The sequence below is a fragment of the Ambystoma mexicanum genome, chromosome 8, assembly GCF_040938575.1.
Source record: "Ambystoma mexicanum isolate Mex_15411 chromosome 8, UKY_AmexF1_1, whole genome shotgun sequence".
Taxonomy (NCBI): Eukaryota; Metazoa; Chordata; class Amphibia; order Caudata; family Ambystomatidae; genus Ambystoma; species Ambystoma mexicanum.
The window spans coordinates 1,720,296,378-1,720,310,829 of NC_090929.1; the positions used below are offsets into that span (position 1 = coordinate 1,720,296,378).

The following is a 14,452-nucleotide window of genomic DNA, read 5'->3' on the forward strand; positions in this document are numbered from 1 at the left end:
CCCCTAAATTACCCTACCGTCACATGAAGCGGATCCGCAAGGAGCAGCTTGCCATCAAAAACTGCCCTATCACTTTTACGTGCTTAGAAGGATGCAGAGGCAACATACTCGTCTCGCGAGTACTATAATACACAAACAGGAGACGATTGGCAGGTGGGCACTATCCTGAGGCCAAATCCACCGTCTGGGGACCCAGAAAGACCAATCAGATGCCTTTAACTATTTGCTATGAAAGAAGGGATCCTTCAGTGGCTGGGAGGAAGTGTCAGATCTGGCTGCAGGGCGTATTGGCCATCTTCTAGATGATCAGAAGGGCAGCATGCAGTGTGGTCCTATCTTGCCCACATACTGCACTGGCAGAAGGCCAGGTTCGCATGCATGACGTGGTGGGCATGTATGCCAAGGCGTGCTGCTAGGCAATCTACGATCTCACAGTAACCATGGTGTTAGGGAGAATTCTCTGTAAGGCTAATTTCCCAAACCTAGTGAGTCCCCCAGCAGCTTTGCTGGATTTTTGGGGTTTATTTTTTCTCCTGCTAAGAGTGAGATTCTTTTGCTCCCACTCTTAGACATGATTTGAGGTGTTCCTTTCACTTTCCATGTGTTTTATGGGCTTTGGGGTCTTTTACTCCACAGGGTCTCATGTGTTTTTTTTTTATGTGGATTACACAGCACCCTCTGTGCCGTAACCCAGGGGTGTCGTAGCGACCCCCCCCAACATAGACTCCATACCCTGGGACTGACTACTGTCTCCCAGGGCATGTAAAGTCACCATTGGCTTTGCTAGTCCCAAATTATGAACAGAAACCAGTACAAACCATCATATTGTGGACATACTGGTCGGGGCAATTCGATTGCCCCGGGGTCTGTTGGGGGCACGTCTCCATCCCCCCTGCAGTGGATACTACTTTTTATATTCGACCGCGAATATATCTCTATGGGATTTTCCCATTGTTCGAGGCTACCAACTTTAATTATTTAATTTGTATAGCCGCGAACATACCCCCGGGTTATTTATTTAATATTAATTCACCGGTTGGTATTTTCTGCCAGAACTCGATTCTAAAATGGCGTTTGTGTTCTCTTCTGTGACTCCAACCCAAGTCGAGCCCCTTGTTCGACTTTTTGGCGGGCTTCTCCACAGAAGCCTCCAAAAGTGGTGCCACTTTGTCTGGGTACCACAGGGGGTGTGGGAGGGGGTTTAGGCACCCTGGACCGAGTTACCTTGGTAACTCAAGTCGCACTCTTGTGTGATTGGCCCAAGTGGTGAGAGGGCCGGCTCACCACTTAGCATGTTGATTGACAGCTAAGCTGAGTGAATGGGGGTGTGCTGCATAAAAGCAGGGCTTTGGGGACTGGAACTTCAGAAGTCGCCACAGGACCTAAGAATCCGAGGAGGGAGAAGCTGAGCCGACCTGCAACGACGACACCACCGGTGGAGCCCTGCTGAACCGTCTCACCACTTTTCCCCGACGACAGAGGAGATCTCCAGTCAGGAGAGTCTTCTTCCTTTGACTGGTGGCGATAGCCAGTTTTGCCTTCTTTTCCCCTTCCTGGAGCATCTTGTGGGTGCCTTGCCCGTGCCAAGCACCCCGGCAACTGGAATACCACGGTTTACCACTACCGCGAAGAAAAGGGTAGTACCTTTTAACTGGAGGACTCCGCGGCTGGATTCTTCCCCGTCAGTGCAACGACCTTAATCTTTCCTCCATGGCGAGACCTCTTCTTCCTCTGGACGAAACACTGACTTGCACCTGCTGCCAGGAACAACTGCCCCTGCTGGAGTTCCCTTCCCACTTAAGGTACTGTGTCCCGCCGGGCTTCCCTTGCGACAGATCGTTCGGGGTGACAGTAAAGCCTCGACTTTCTAACCTGGGACAACCTAGCTAACTTTGCCTGACTTTAATTTCATCCTTTTTGTACGAACTATCTACAAGACTCTTTGGGCATAACCCCACTGTGTGAACCTGGACACCTTCTGTGTGCTCTCTCCAAGAGTGGGCCCTGCAATTGACTTCCTTGCTCTCCAGTAGAACTCTGCCTATCCTGCCTTTCTGTGGTTCTTAAAGTATTGAAACTTGTGTGCTTCTTTAACTCTGCCTTTTTCCCTCCCTTTCCTACAACTTATTAGAGTGTCACCTTATGTTAAGCGCTCACCTCTGTCTGAAAATAAGTTGCGTTTCTCACTAAGACACTGGTCTAATAAGTGACTAGGGTTGTATATATATATATATATATATATATATATATATATATGATAGTGACTGTGTTGAATTTACTTACCTCGTTTTTGCTAGTGTAAACTACAAGTGTGTTTTTAAATAAATAATAAAATCTCGTTTACACCAAGCTCTGGTCAGTGTTTGCTTGTTCTACTGTGTTCTTTTGACCTATTGTGTATACTCTGCATACTGCCTAGCTCTTCTTGAGGGACGTCTGACTGCTCAGCCACAGCTACCAAGTGAATCTGTGTGGTACAGACTGCTACCAAGTGGGTTCACCGCCAAACACCTGTAGTCTTAAATCTTTTGCAGTGGTCCCAGAGGGATCTGCACAGGTTTCTGCCTAACACATGGCACCTACTACTAATATGGATTCTCCGACTGGCCCTCCTGGCTAGATGTGCATGCGGGAGACAAAGCTACAGGACTTCCTTTGGAGGGGGCAGGTGCGTGGCAGACTGCAATGGGGAACATCCCTGGTTTCATAACCTGTGCCACACCTTGCACCTGCTTTACCCCAGAGCCTTGAGCAGGAAAGACATGTCATCACACATGTCATCACCTTTGAGGTCAGTCTTTGGGCACCAAACAGACCTTTAAAGTCACACTGCCTTTACTATGTGGGCAAACCCGAAGCCTCCCTCTAGCTTTATGCTGTGCAAAAGCCTAACCCAGCAGTGCACATGGCGTGCATTTCTTTTCCAAGAGACACAATGGTTTCCTGCACTGTGTTGGGACCGACATTCTATGCTCTGGCCTGGGGGAGACAGATGTATAGAAGGCCAACCTTTATAGTGACGGGGACAACCCTGTGAAGCTGTAGCCAAACGATTTCAAGGTAGCCGTGACGAGAGGGCTAGGCTAAGTCTCAAGAGGTGGTGAGCTTGTAAGGGGTGCACAACGAGTACACACAATGGGATTCACAGACTACACTTCGGATGTATAGAAATACCAAACATCACTTTGAAGAATGACAACATTATCACAACGCTAAAAATAGAATACATATATACAGTTGCTAGAAAAGGGCATAACACAAATCAACGCCCTGTAAAGGAAAGTGTAGATTAGTTTATGCACCAAAGGTGCACAGAGAATTAGCCCTAGCTTCAAAAATCCTTTCCTCAGTTGTTTGGGGACTTATGCACAAAAGATCAGGAAAAGTAACGCTGGAGAAACATAGGGTCTCGGGGTCCAGTGACCGATTCCAAGGTTAGGGGACAAGTTATACTAGTTAACAAAAGTGTCACCAACTTTCAGGAAGGCTTGCACAAGAAAGCAGTGGCAAAGCCAAAGTTTATAAAAGTTAACTTAGATGGCAGTAGGGCTAAAAAGAAAAAAACCGAATTGTCAAAAGTCACTGCTGCCACCAGGTTGTCCATTTAGCACACTAGAGTAACCGAAAATCTGTTGAGTTAGTCTAGGGCACAAAAAAACCAAAAAGTGTACCCCAGTGTTTGATGCATGGATACACAAGTTACCAAAGTATCAGTATCAAGGCTAAGGGAAACCATGTTCCCCAGTACTGACAGCCTGAAGGACATGCCACTTCCCCCACAACAGATGAAAAAAATATACAGTGCAGTAAAGCTTAAAACTTCACTGTAAAGAGAGTAGGTCGGATACAAATAAAAAGCAAAGTCTGAGGCAACTTAAGAGAAGCTATTAATAGTCACAGCCCAACCCCCCCACCCCCACCGCCCCCCCAGCCCAAAGCGTGGGAGATGGCTGGGAGCATGGAAAAGGCTGAAACAGAGGATCAAAGTAAAACCAAGCTACATACTGGGTGAAAGACACCTGCAGGGTTCTGGAGTGGCAAGGTCTGCACTCTGGCTACTCCAGGGGATGGTGGCAACAGCAGGTGGACAGGGCTCGCAAACTACTAGCCCACTGGCATTGGGGAGTACCATTGTATAGCTCTCCTTGCTGGCAAGTATGGGGACGTTTGAAACCTTTACGTTTACTGCAACCAAGTTTGGTTTGCAGTAAACAGCAAATTAAAATAAGTTCAGTGCATGGCTTGGATTTGGTGGGCAGCATTGCAGCAAATACGAAGTGGGCTTATGGTGAAATGCAGCATTTTACAGAAAGCGCTGGTAAATATTGGCCACCAGGGACCATGAGGCGAGTACATACTCGCCCTGAAGTTCTAGGAGCTGTAAGAATGTCCGTAGCACGATGGAGGGGATACCCCTCGAGTCTGCAAACTGTGTACGGAGGGCGTATCCCTTGGGGGGGTGGAGGGGTCACAGTGGTTTGGGATAGCGGCGATTGCAGACAGCAGGTGAACCAGTCTCTAGCCGCACAGGAGCGTAAAGGGCATTATGAGCGCTCCAGACAGTCAATCTGCTTCCTTCCGGCCATAATGCCAGTCAGCTGGTGGGCTCCCGGAAGGGCGATTGGTGCACTTGTAGATGCCAGAGGAGACCTTTGGGGTGGCAGCATCTTTATTGAGACCACTGGACTGGCATTAACCCGACTAAGTGCGCTCTGCAAGGCAGCGCGAGACACTCACTTCCAGCCTGGATGGGGGCCAGAGGGGCCTTGAAGGGCCTGTGAGCTGCTGCTTCTTAATTATCGGATGCGTGGGCGGACCCACGCAGGCCTTCCCCATCCTAAAGGATGATGTGCACCAGACCCACCAATCAGTACTTGGCTCACAAACTCACAACTCCTCCCACTGCCTGTCTGCCTCACAAAATCCAGCATCACACTGCTCCTCCTCCTGCCTCTCACCCCCCTCGTCACCTCCCAGCAAAGCCTTCCCATTCATCTCAGCCACACCTAGGGCAGACAACCAAACCATCATCAATTCTCTCTCCTCAACATGTCTCTCACACCCAAGCAGAAAATGTCCCAGTCTCAGGCACCCCACACACCGCACAATCCCTCGACTCACGCTTCCCTACTCAAAACAGAGTCATTCAGCCCCACATGCCCCATCCTCATCGGATTCAGCATCACCTCCTCCCCCTCCTCCATTCCAGACTCCCCCATCCACAGGCGCTACTCCGTGTAGACAGTATCTGAAGTACTAACCCTTCAGGGGCTCCCCCTGCAGCAGCATGGGGCAAGGGTTCCGAGGGAGCGCAGGCACCAGTCCCCCCCACCCCCCAGGATGCACCGAGGGCGCCCTGCATTCACTGCACAGCGCTGGGCTCTATGGGGCGAGTGCACTGCACCCAAGCAGCATGAGGCAGCTCCCATGCGGCCCCAGCCCCCCCCCACCAGGGGTGACGCACTCCTTGCGCCTCCTTAGCAGCTGACGAGACAGCAAGGCTCTGTAATCCTGCCTGGGGGGCATCCAAGAACCGCCCGGGCCTGGCACCCTGCCAGGGGTGGCACGACGTGGCAGACTGCAAGGCTGGCATGCAGAGCGAGCAGCGACAGCTTCAGACCAGGCATCACGGGAGACGCCACACACTTCTGCCCATTTACCAATCAAGGAAAAGAAGAACCCCCGTTTCCAACCCTGAAAAGTAGCATTGCTCAAACGCGGCAGCGAACACAGTGGGGGGCAAGTCTCACTGGCACGACCCCCCCCCCCCAGGTCGCCTGCATGTCGTCGGGCTAGATCCATTTAATAAGGAAGAAGCCTAATGCAAACATTCCATATGTCCCCGATTCAGCAGCGAAAAGACAGTAAATACGCGCCTGTACGTTGGGCCACATCCCGTCCTTTAAGGATTGGCAAGGCGCACTCGCCACACTGGCCCCCTGAAGCGGGCCCTTGTGGCACAGGGCAGGAGCCGGCAATACTGCACGCTAGTTCTTGGCCACCTGCATGCATGGCTCTGCCTGGAGCTCAGGTGGCAGCCCTGGTGGCAGCCCTGGTGGCATCTCCGCTACCCTCCCCACCCAGGGTCCTCGGGCTGCAGGATATGATCGCGCTCCTGCGCAAGTGTTTCAGAGCGCGACAAGGCAAGGGAGGGGGGACAGGGGAGAACAAAACCGCGATCTTACTAGGCCCAGTGATATTAAGAGCGCGCAAGTGCATGAAGGGGGGGGGGGGGGGGGAGGGGAAAGTGCGGAACAGAGGCGAGAACAGAATAAATACGTACAATAAATAAAGGCTATAAGCTGTGGTAGAGCAGCCAGCAACGTACTAGGTTAGTCAGATAGGGTGTATCTGACAAGTGCAGCAGAAAAGTGGGCGGGGACTGTATGGGTACAGATACAGACCACCCCCCAGTGCCAGGGGAGGCAATTGGGGGTTACCCTGGGCACCTCTAGGTGCACCCGAATGCTCTGGACCGACTTCTTGTAATCCGGTAAGCAATATCTTTTGCCCCCTACAGTACCTTAGGTACTCTTTTTGCCCCCCTACAGTACCTTAGGTAATCTTTTTGCCCCCCTACAGTACCTTAGGTAATCTTTTTGCCCCCCTACAGTACCTTAGGTTAGAAGAAAATGTTAGTGCTGGATGCTCTGCAATGTTGCAGCTTAAGACCCGCCTGTTGAGCAGAATTACACTACACACAATTAAGACTAAAAATGCAAGCACAATTTCACCTTTGGTACAAGCCTGTACTACACAGTTATGTGGTAGCAGTGGCTGGGCTGCCAGACTTATCTCAAGAGTAAAGTGAGCAGTACAAGCTGCTACACAAAGGACTAGCAAACGCAGTGGGTCAAACAAACACTTACTCAAGGTTTCTTGGTAAAAGAATATACATTTATTTACAGAGTCAGTTGGAAAACGTTCCACAAGTAATAGCAGGTCAATATCACAATCTAATACACTACAATACACAACCAATGTCTGAACAAGTTCAGCTCCCCTCAAGTGGGAGCAAAATGGCACTTCAGTTACTTTAAAAAGGGGTAAAAAAAAAATAAAAAAGACAAGGTTAGAAGAATTAAAGTACAAATATTTTCAGAGGTGGGGCAAACAGTTTCAGTTCACTACAACCAGCAATTTAATTCAATAGGCCTGAGCCAAAGTCAATGGGTCAGAGTCTTATATAGGATAGCACAGTTCTTGTAGTAAATGATTAAGTCTTTGCCACGGTTTTTAGAAGTAGTTGGTCAGACGAAAAGTTAGATGTCAAGCCTTCAAAGATGGGAAAGTTCCATATACTTTCACAACGGCCAGAAGGATTTCTTGACCACACTTGCACAGTACCTTTTAAATGAAGAAAAGCTGTAGCTGAGGCAGTTCCTGCAGAACTCGCTGTTCCTGTGCTTCAGTCGTGGGGATGTCGGGAGGTTACTGCACTGCCCAGGGAAGAGGCCGCAAGCTTGACAAAACGTCAGTTTAAAAGGTGCAAGTGCCTTAAAGTCCATGAACTGGTATCCTTCCCACTGGCTATCCGGTTTTCAACAGAACTCTGAAGAAAATTCGACCAGTATGGGGACGGTGTCCAGGAGGCTTGCGAGTTGGTGGTTCCCACCAAACTCAAGGGAAGAAGTTAACCTTTAAGGGCTTCTCTGTCGATTGGAGTTTCAGGCAATTCGGGCCTGCAGCAGGGCTTAACCGGTGGACCGGGAGTTGCAGCAGTAGTCTTCCTTCAGCTCGTCTTCGGGTTCTTTCGTTCCAGTGGTCAATCTGCTTTCCAAATCCTAGAGACCTGCTTTTAAACAGTTTTCTCCCATTCATCCCAGCCTAGCTGTCACTCACCCAGCAGGGTGGCTGTCCAGCCAATCACGCCAGAGAGCATTTGGGTCTCCTAGGAGACTAAGCACAGGGAGTTTCAGGCACCTCCCTCACAACCCATCCACCCCAGAAGCACTGAAGCCCGCTAAAGGCCAACAAACAAAGGGACCAAACCAGGTTTGGCGCGCAGAGACAAACACTAGAAGGACCTTTCCTAAAAGAAACGGCAAAAAAAGTTGACCGGAATCTGTTTTTACAGACAGGTCTGGGGCACCATATTGAAAAACATGTCAGACCCGATTTTAAGCTACCATTTTTCGCGGTCGGGAAAAATCATGGTAGTTTGTTCTAAACAACTGCCACCAGCCATTTCAAGTGGGAAAGGGTAACATTTGACGGTTACATGAGTGTTTTGAGTCAGGGGAAGCTAGGGAACCCCTCCAGGACTGTATATCTCTGGGAGACAGTCAGTCCCAGAGAAGGTATTTAAACCTTGGGGAGTCTAAAAGACACCCCTGTGCCACTGCACTGAAGGTGCTGCGTGACACAAAAATATGATGCCTGTGAGTTTGTTTAAAACCCCATATACAAAGAACACAGAAGTAAAACACATTAAAAATGAAAAGTTCAAAGTCCCAAAATATAACAAAAGAGCTGGAGGGCTCTAGGGTAGAGGGAAATTAGCACTTGGGTGAGAATTCCCCCCCCCCTTAAACCAACCTCCGTATTCCTTGGTCTGAGGGCTGAAGGCAGGACAATGGACGGGATCTCTCAGCAGCAGTCTCGAGGGAGGACCTGTGGCACGACTTCAGCAAATTCTTGGTTCACTCTGCGGTTTTGGTGCCTTTTCTGCAGCACCAAAGGACATGGATTGTCTGGTCAATCTTCTTTGCTTCCTGCAGTCCTGCACTCTGGTGAGGGGGTCTGGGTGAGTTGGATCGGATCTCTAGAGGGTACTTACAGAGGTTCAGCAAAGATTTGGACGGATTCGGATAGTCCAGGATGATGCACTGCAAATGAGCAGCAGGTCTCCTGGTATTGGGGACCTGCAGCTTTGCAAACTCCTAGGACCTCGGGAGATAGCTCAATTCAAAGTTAGTCTTGGGACTGGTTGTTCCCACTAGCCAAAGGAAAGGAGTCGCCCTCGTCGGAGCTCCCGGATAATGAAAATTTCTTGGTGGACTTCCCTTATCTGGTTTGAACATTCACATTTTTCTAAGATTTAACTGAAAAGGTGCATGCACTCATTTCCGACTCCTAGGCCGTTTAGTGAATGCTGCTGGGAGACACTGGCTTCTATGCACTTGTAGAGAATGAGCCAAGTACCCCCACCTCAAGCATCTCGCCCATATTGCCTATATGTTGGGAACCAGAGTGTTAAGTACCAGTGAAATTACCAAGGAGAATCCTGGAAGCAAGGTTTCCATTGAGAAAGCCATACATGCATACAAGACAGTATGATGGCCATTTGAATGAAATTCCAAAAGAGTAAGAAATGAGCAAAAGAGCAGATTGGTGACATCACACAAAGACTGACACACTCAGAAGAGATGTCGAGACAAGAGAACAAAAATAATCTATAAACATCAAAGATAAGTAAAACATTGAGCTTGAAATGAAGAGGCTTATACTACAGAAACGATGGATAAAGTTATTTTACACTTGTACAGATGCAAAGAAACGTAAGCAAAGTATTCTAGAGGGTAGCTTTATAGTAATAGATAGCAGCATGCACCAAAATATACATATATAGAAGTGAGTGAACGAAGGTCGATTCCACTACGCATTATAGCAGAGCTGGACCAGAAAAAGGAAGGCCTGTTCCAGTATTTCGCAGTTAAGAAAGCAATTTAATTACAGGAGTGAAAATCAGAAGGGTGAGGCCGAAAGAGCCCCAAGAAGCCAAGGCCGCTTAGAACTGGAATGATCAGACATTGGTTACAATTGTGTGAAAGAACATAACACCTGTTCAGCAGACATGCACAAAAAGAAGACGTCAGAGGTTCATTATATAATAGTATTTTAAATGCACCAGAGCTCAAATTTGTAGTCTTCAGTCACGTGGATGGATGAAAATGGACAATCATGACGAACCACACCTACGCAGAGAGGCAGAGCGTGCCTACACTCCCTAGAATTCTCCAGAGGAAAGAACATTTCTAAGGCCAAGTTCAAAGGCTTAATTGACATGCAGACCACTGAGGTGATGATAGATGATATGCTAATTGGTGGGAAGCTATGGTCGAGACCAACCCTCCAGCACCTGGAGAACTACCTGCATGCTGCTGGAGTAGGTGTAAAAGTACTGACGGATGTAAGGGTGCCAACCAATTATAGGGGGACGTGTAGTTAAGAGCCCTATCGCTTGTGTAACCAATGGCACGTTGTGTATTTAGTGACGTTCTTCGTGACCTGTTTGAAGGGAGGGCTTAGTTGCCCCACCTGATGTTAAAGACCTCCATCACTCTCTTAAGACTAGTATGGAACGTATACCTAGATGTTCTCTTAGACCCAATCACTTTTACCACTAGGTTTTTGTAGTTTGCTACGTAGCAAATCATAGGTTGATGTCGGCAATGACGAGTTTTTGGTATAAAACTCATGTTTTTTTATAAACTTCATTGAGATCATGCTGTGAGACATCCGTTGATGTCTGTTGTACTCCGTTTTAAAACAGTCAACCTTTGCCTACTCTGAGTTAGTCTGATTATTGATGTTTGAGTATCTTCTGCATCCCCAGCCATCTAAACGTATTGCTACCTCGTCTTAAAGGGCTGGGTCGGCTGTCCCGGTTCACACTATTGCGAGACGCTCATCACAGCTTGTGAGACGCTGCTCCATGACGTGCGCCTCCTAGTCAATCACACGTGCACTGTTCCAGTTTATCAGTTACGTGTGTGATGATCTAGAACTATTCAACAGGTTATCCTCTGTGCAACTTTCACAGTCACTACATGAACACTGCTCTCCCACTTGTGAGGTTATTCTCATCCAAATTAAATGGAGCTCCCAGAGAACCTGTTTACCAAACACTTCAGATTGAAGGCAGTCCTAGAAAACCAAGTGCAGTTCTTTTCCACCTGAGAATTCCGAATCCAACTGGTTCATGGCTTTTACCTACATCGTGGCAGGGATCACCTGAAACTGAGGAAACACCAACATTCATCCCAGCAAAGGAATTCATTAACACACCCTCTCCTTTCCACAAGGAAAGCCAACCCCCCCCCCCATACCATACCCTACCCTACGCGCCACTGCCTGACAGACCATTGCACAGTGCAACATCCAGCGTCAAGGTCACCTTCAGGTATGGGCTATCACAACGGAGTGAAATCTACTCCCATAGTTTTAAAAGGTTCTGGCATCTTTGGGGGGGCGGGGGTGGGGAGGGCTTTGCAATAGGGATCTAGCCAAGTGACTCATGGTCCACACCCAAACAACGGGAGCAGATGCATGCATGGAGCCCCGGTTCCTCTGGCTAATACAGGTCATCATACCAGAGACTGGAGCACTCGAGAGCCTTACCAGCTTAATACAGATGCAAAGGGCAGCAAAGAGAATTAGTTGCACAGAGACCTGCTGCGTAGACTTGCAGGATTAGGTGTCATGCGTTTCCAGGAGTCACTCATGGCCTTTCCTCAAGCTCAGCTTCCAGAGGCCAAGTAACATCAAGCAGGACTCACAAAGCTGGCTACTCAAGCAGGGCTTAACAGAGGGAAGGCCTGCGTCACCCAGACCCGATCATTACCACAGAGGACAGTTTGGGGACTGCTGCCAGCGATGGACCAGCAGACTCCTTATATTGAATATAGGTCTCCTCCTGATCAGCTTGGCAAATAGGTTCCAGTTCAAGAAGAGGGACACCGGAGGAGCAGTGATCATAGCTTGATCAGTCATCTCCTTAGTCCGTTGGCCATGCACATCTGGGTGTAGACGACAGCATGAGTCTTCTCATTAATTAGTACAAGAATCCAGGTGTGGCCTTGTTTTGAAGTCCTGTCACTGCTGTACTTTCTCTCACTACAGGGGAGTTTCCTATGAAGAGTGCCCTGGCAGTTGACACCATGCTTCCACGGGCATTCCCGCAATGCCCTGGGTATTTTGGCAGGTTCAAAAGAGGGGGGTGCCTGTACTCCTGCTCTCTATATGGTAAAGGAGAGGCACAGAGGACCCCAGCCAAGATTCTCTATTGTGTTAGCAATGGACAAGCAATCAAGGCCTAGCTTTTCAGGAGGTGATGCAGGCTGGTTCTTAAGTACAGTGTAGTCCACAAGCACCCACAAAGGAATGTCTGCACACTGTATTACTGAAAACACAGTCTTTATATAATATTCAAGGTTATGTACAATATCACAATAACTCACTTTGTACTCGGTTATCTATGATGGCAAATATACAGTTCTACGTGGTACCACAACTACTATTAGATCTCTTTAAAGTGCATCAACTGTACGGTTAAATGTCACAAATCAGTTTGTAAAGGAAACCAACAATAGATTATGAGGGAAAAGCAGTTGGTGAGCAATTGGCAGAATACTGGCCCGATACCTAGAGACAGTTCTGTGTGGAGACCCCCCCCCCACCCCCCACCTGGGCAACCTGTAGAATAAAGACATATCACAAGCCCAGTCCATATATTGTTCACACAAGACTTCTGCAACCCCAAAGTACCTGGTGTTGTACAGTTAGTCATCGGAAAAAAAAAAAAACCGACAGCCCTTCTTGAGTGCCCTTCCTTTCAGGCAGGAGTCACGGGTCGAACGTCCGGCGAAGTACAGGGTGCACTACGCGGTGAAGTGGCAGCTTCGCTCCTAGCAGTGCTAGTCGGCGACGGAGCGTAGATGTCCTGCCAGGAGGCGGCGTGCGGGGCAACTCAAGGTCGATAGTTCTGGACCGCAAAGAGCAGAACAACGTAAACCCAGCAAGGGCGTCGAGTCGTGGCCGTCTTGTCTTTGGGTGGCGGGAAACCCACCGGCGGATACTCCTCGGCGCGTCAACGGTCTGGCCTTCTCCAGCGGGCGATGATGCGGACGAGAGCGTCTTTGAATCAAGAGTTCTTAGGCAAACGGGAGCACGGCGGCTCCGGTCGGCAACAACGGTGGCGGACAACAGTCGGGCGCTACTCCTTGTGATTCCGCGGCGGACCCCGTCTCAGGTCGGCAGCCTGTCGAAGGTCAGTCTACCAGGGAGCTTTGACAAAGATCAGCTTGGTGCATGATGGTCCCTCATAGCTCGGGAAGAGGGCATTTTACCAGGTCCTCTCTGGGTCCGTCCTTGGAGACACAGCAGCTTTCAGATTGATGAAGGAGAGCAACAGCAATTCTTCTCTTCCAGCAGGGCTTCAAGGTCAAGCTTCAGTTACTCATCGTAGTGGACTTCAGCTTCTGAACACAAATTCTAGCAGTGAGGCCCCCAGATATACTAGTTCATCTCCCAATCATTCTGCTGGGTCACGCTCTGGCAACCAATCGGTCAGAAGGGCATTCATGCAGGCAGGCACCCAATCAGGTGCATAGTGCATTCAGGCCATTCACTTCTCTCCAGACACTCGCAACAAGTTATGTGTGGACAAGTACCCAGCCATTCAACACTCCACACTACATTCATACCAGTTTCGGGCAGGGCTGTCTTAGTCATTGTGTCAAACACCAGATACTAGACACCCACAACACAGAATGCATATTTGTCACACATTCCATTCACCCAGGTCCTACCCACAGGGTGTACCCACAACATACAGTCACTGGGAAGGCTCCAGCCAGTCTGGCCTGGACTTCACAACAACACCATATATGGAACTTCCACCCAACAGCCAGTCAGGGGGAAGGGACAGTCAGGGCTTCCCAGGACTTTGGGAAACAAGGCAACAGGCATTAGAAAGCAAGAGGCCACCTTGTTTCCCCATCAGGAATCAACTAATTCCAATGGCAGGGCCTGGGTATCCCAAAATGGAGGATACTCCGAACACCTGTCAAATTCAGCATGGAGTTGCCACCAGTCCATACCCTGCTCTTTGGGCCACACACAGGTGCCCAAAAACACACTAGGGGCACAGGGCTGCACCCCCACCCATGGGTGCCATAAGGGTATCTCATGGGTCTGTTCACCAAACCAAAAGAGCTGGGGGTGTAGCTGTTTTGGTTTGGTCCCACATGAACTCCTGTGCGGAAAACACAACAGAACACACAATAAAAAGCAGTAAAGGACAAGGATACGGAGGCCATGTTCCTCCGATGCATTTCCAGCATCACAGGGGGCAGGGGGGGTTTGGGGAGAGTAAATCTGGCCGTTTATGCAATGCTTCACATTGCCTTAAGCCCCCACCGCTGTCTAGGCAATAGTCCTCCATTAGGCATTGCTGCTAATCCCAGGTTATCATGCCACGTACAGGAGGGGGCCCTGGTGACATGGCATCAGATGGGATTGTTCCCTTTCCAAGGGTCCTGGCTCTAGAGTGGAGATTGCTTCCTTTCTCTCTCCCTGTCATGACTCGCCCATGGAAGTTAATGGAACAGAGCGAGGTGGTACTAGGCGTCCCATCACATTCAGTAGTGAACGTGTGGTAATGCTTTAATCTTCCCAGAGTCCCCTGTAGCACTAGAATTGAACACCAGGTGTTCAAGCCGGTGCGTTG

The 14,452-nt window shown here is 49.2% G+C and overlaps 1 protein-coding gene across 3 annotated transcripts in view; it reads right to left on the reverse strand.

Annotated features, from left to right (window-relative positions):
• The window catches only part of OAT (ornithine aminotransferase), a 261,439-nt gene that overhangs the window by 195,953 nt on the left and 51,034 nt on the right, over positions 1–14,452 (reverse strand). Inside the window, exon 1 of one of the 3 annotated variants that reach the window (XM_069612036.1) lies at positions 5,262–5,386. The exons of the other annotated variants lie outside the window; for them this stretch is intronic. The gene's annotated coding sequence lies outside the window, so the exon portion shown is untranslated. Of the gene's footprint in view, positions 1–5,261; positions 5,387–14,452 lie in introns of those variants that run through there. 3 annotated transcript variants of the gene reach the window in all.